General features: G+C 44.6%; 1 long non-coding RNA gene across 1 annotated transcript; it reads right to left on the bottom strand.

Moving 5' to 3' along the window:
• Positions 1 to 2108: 2108 nt before the first annotated feature.
• LOC114134963 (uncharacterized) lies at positions 2109 to 3835 on the bottom strand. The gene is made up of 2 exons (XR_003593497.1): positions 3324 to 3835; positions 2109 to 3204 (listed from the first exon to the last, which is right to left on the bottom strand). It is a non-coding gene; the product is annotated as an uncharacterized LOC114134963 (long non-coding RNA).
• Positions 3836 to 4154: the final 319 nt, after the last annotated feature.

Here is a 4154-nt window from a genome sequence, read left to right on the forward strand (position 1 = left end):
CAACCCCTTGAGTTCCCTTCGCATTGTGCGTGTGGAAATGCTTTTGCATTCACAATTAAACATACTCCTGAGTTCTGCTGTTGTTTTTCTTCGATTTGATTTGACCAAACGTTTAAGTAATCACCGATCACGATCATTCAGGATTTTTTTCCGACCACATTTCTTCCTGGAAGACAATGGTTCCCCACCATCCTTCCAGTTTTTAATGATGCGTTGGACAGTTCTTAACCCAATTCTAGTAGTTTCTGCAATCTCCTTAGATGTTTTCTCTGCTTGATGCATGCCAATGATTTGACCCTTCTTAAACAGACTAACGTCTTTTCCACGACCACAGGATGTGTCTTTTGCCATGGTTGTTTAAGAAATGAGGAGTTACTCATTGCATCAGCTGGGGTTAAATAACTTGTTGCCAGCTGAAACATAATCGCCTATGCAGTACTTATCCAATAGGAGGCTTGTACCTATTTGCTTACTTAAATCCAGGTGGTGACTTTTTTTTGGCCAGGCAGTGTAGTAACTGTAATACATTTTAAATCTATTTTTGTTGTGATTAGGATGGAAATGTTTTTTTTACACCAGTTTACTGAAACATCAACTTTATATGTAAAAAAAATCAGAAATCCTCTTTGCAAAATTGTTTTTATTTTATTTAAAAAAAAAAAAAAAAAACACCAAATTTTTAAAAGATGAGTTTTAAAATAATACGTTTTTTAGAAGTGATCTGACATCAGCGGCTCTAAACGGGTTTATTCAGCTGAGAAGGCGGTCCAGCAGGACGGGATCACGAGGGATCATCAGTGGTTCTGATTCATCCGGGTCCGACGGCCCGGTCCGACCTGAAACCGCTCTGAGCTGAAACTATGAATGGAGTCTCAGTAAAGCACCAAATAAACATGGATTATTAAAATAATCAGTGAGCAGGAAGTAAGTTTGGAGCGAACTCATCGTTTCCTGGGTTTTTCCCGCCTGGTGCTGAATCGTGTTGTTTGCTGACTGGATCAGCTCCGGGGTTAAAGCAGGCGCAGCGGCCATGTTGCCACTCAGCCATGAGTGATAAAATGATCCAGGTTCATCCAGAAACACAAAGGAGTCCAGAAAACGGCTGAAGGCTGAGCTGTGGAGGAAACGGGTTTCTGTCCGTCCTCTCAGTTCAGCCCGTTTGGGTTTAGTGATTCTGATGGTTCCAGTCGGAGAGGAGCCGTCCAGTTGACCCGTCTTCCTCCTCTTCCTCTTCCTCCTCTTCCTCGCTCCGTGCAGACGAGCCTTTACAAGCGTCCTCCTGTGTGCAGGAATCAGCTTGACTCTGCGGCTGTTACCATGGCGACGTGGGTTGAGGTGAATCTCGTTGTTGTGTTGGTAACGATGTGAGCAGCGCTGTTTGGGATGCGTTGATGCTTTCAGGCGGTTGGGAACGCCGGCGTGGGAATGACACGAGGAAAGTTTGATCCTTCGGCCCGTTTCCTGCTCTCTGGGTCTGATCTGTGGAGCGAAGGCAGCGGGAAGCCGGGACTTTGACTGTGAATACAGCAGATGATGCCAGATTTCTGTTAGCAGGAAACCCGTTAGGAGGATCATCCTGCAGCTGCTGGAGGTTTGATCTGGAAAATCTGTCAGTAATTAAAATGTTGAATTGATCTCTGGGAGGAGTTTACAGACGCTAGACAGATCTGCTGTTGATGAGCAGCTGCAGGGAATGAAGGATGTTTCCCTCCTGATGGTCCGCTTGACCCGGTTCCGCTGGAACCAGAACTCCATCATCTGCTCCACCTCCAGCTGCTGTGGTTCTCTGAGTCAAACCAACCTGTTCCCCTCCTGGCCTGTGGGGGCGCTCTGAACCTCTGAAGACACTGAGAGCAACTTCCTTCTTCACCAGATGGAAACAAGATGGAGGCGTCAGATTTTAGCAGTTGGAGGATTTCTGTTTAGTCTTTGGCTGAAGACCAGGAGCCATTTCTGCTGCTAGCGCTAGGCTAGCACGTTAGCTTTGGTTGTATTTACCCAAAATGCCCTGCGGTGTAGTCCACTTCCTGCTTTTGGAGCGGTCTCTGGTCCACTTGGCGTTCACTTCAACCGAACCCAGACTGAGGTTTGGAGGACCAGAGGTCAGAGGTCGATTAGCATTCACACCTCACCAACCGAACCGGACTTTCAAGACAAATGGACTGGAGATGGGTTAAAGCGGACTGAACTGGGCTGCTGGGATTCCATCCTTGGATTAAAAGTTCGTCTCTGAACTCCAAATTTTCCAAATCTGAATGAATCTTCAGGATTTTCTGAACCAACCAGCAACTTTCAGAGCTTACAGAATCTGCTGCAGAGGTTTGGAGATCTTTGGAGCTCCAAAGAGTTGATTCAGAGTTGGAGACGTCTTTAGTTACCCTGAGGCAAACTGAGGAGGAGGAATCAGAGGCTGCAGTGATGAAGACGTGTTCAGGCTGCAGCATCATCATAAACCTGTCCCTGCCGCTCCGTGATGAGCTCCGCTCCGTCTCTTCTCTGCGGCTCGCTCGTTTGTTCGGCGTCCTGCTGCAGCTCAGCGTCTCATCCTCAAACATAATTACATCCTAATACGTTCAGTCTGAGTGGAGCTGCATGCTGGAGACAAAGAGACGCTGTGCAGAAAGAAAATAGGAAGAAACATCCAGAAAGCTGAAAGTGTGAAGCTTCAGTCAGACTGAGATGATTTATTGATAACTGCAGCAGCAGAGAGAGAACATCTGAGGAGCCGCTCCGCCTCTCCATGCAGGAGTCTGAAATAAACACATTCACCACTCACTTTCATTACTTTTACATTTCAGGATTTGTTTTTGCCAGACTATTTCTTTTGTGAGTAAAACTTATCTCTTATTATTAGTGACTACTTAAATAAATTATCCTTTTAAATTATGTCTATGCAAACAAGTTAATTTAGAGAAATTTATTGACAATTGTTAGTTTATATTTTTCACCTACTGTCAGCTGCTATCATCTGATTTCATCTTTAATTGAGAATCCAAACTAACATCCTAAAATCTGGAAACAGCAGATTTAAACTACAGATGGATATCCAAACCCCCGGTACTTGCCAAACGTTTTGAAGCGCCGTTTGGTTCTAAATGGCGTGAACCGGTCATGATGTGCGATCTGGTCTCATCGCCGCCGCCGCTGTAAGGCTTCGGCCGTCACTTCCTGTCAGACAGCCTTTGAGTCTGGGTTGGCGTGGTTCTGCTGTCAGAAGGTTCAAGAATCGTTTTTCGGTCCCAGATCTGAACGTTGAGCTCCGTCTGTTTGCTGATGACACTTTCATTTACGCTGCAGATTTCCTAAATCCACCAGTTTCTCACCTGACCGTCTGGTCTGATTTGAACGGATCCGTTTGTTTCCTTGTTGGTCCGGACTTTTAGTCCAGCTGAACCCACTCCACTGAATCTTGCACCGGACCAAACAACCGTACCCAGATCCACTGTCTGATCTGACCAAACCAGCTGTGGTTTGGTTCTTGTGTGAAAACAGACCGGTTTGGATCCGAACAGGAAGTAGATTTCTTTCTGGACTTCCTGAGCCGTCGTAGTGGGCGTCATGGTAACAGAGAGCTAGCAGGTTGCCTAGCAGGAACTGGTTTGGACTGAAATGGTTCCTGATCCGTTTTAGCGGTGCTGTTAGCATGTGAGCATCTCGTCTCATTGAAAAGTTTTTTCTCCCGTTGCTCTCTGATTCTAGGATCATTTTATATTTTATTCTATATTTTATTAATGAATCTAAAAGTTCTTCTCCAGCTGCCCAGGCGCCTTCATTCCTCTTCTTTTTGTTTTGGTTTTACTGAAATTAAATTTTGTTGTATAATAAAAAAATAAAACATTTTGATTCTAAAATCGTTTAACTGAGGAGTTGCTGATATTTTCAATAAGACTTAATCCTATTCTTTGAAGTTTTTATTTAGTATTAAGTGAATCTTATGGTTTTGTTTTTATTGATGCATTTACAGTAACAGCGCTGTGCCTCTTGCTCAGGTCTTCTTTAAAAAACGGACGTGACTTTAAAATAAAAGTAAAATAATGGATGATAACAGAAATAGTTTGTCGTTTCAATGTAAAGGTTGTGTAGACCGTCCCGGCGGTTCGGCGCCTCGTTGGGCTCCAGATGAAAGACTGGGCCTTTCAGCACCAGAACACGAC

The sequence above is a fragment of the Xiphophorus couchianus genome, chromosome 20 (assembly GCF_001444195.1).
Source record: "Xiphophorus couchianus chromosome 20, X_couchianus-1.0, whole genome shotgun sequence".
NCBI classification, from domain to species: domain Eukaryota; kingdom Metazoa; phylum Chordata; class Actinopteri; order Cyprinodontiformes; family Poeciliidae; genus Xiphophorus; species Xiphophorus couchianus.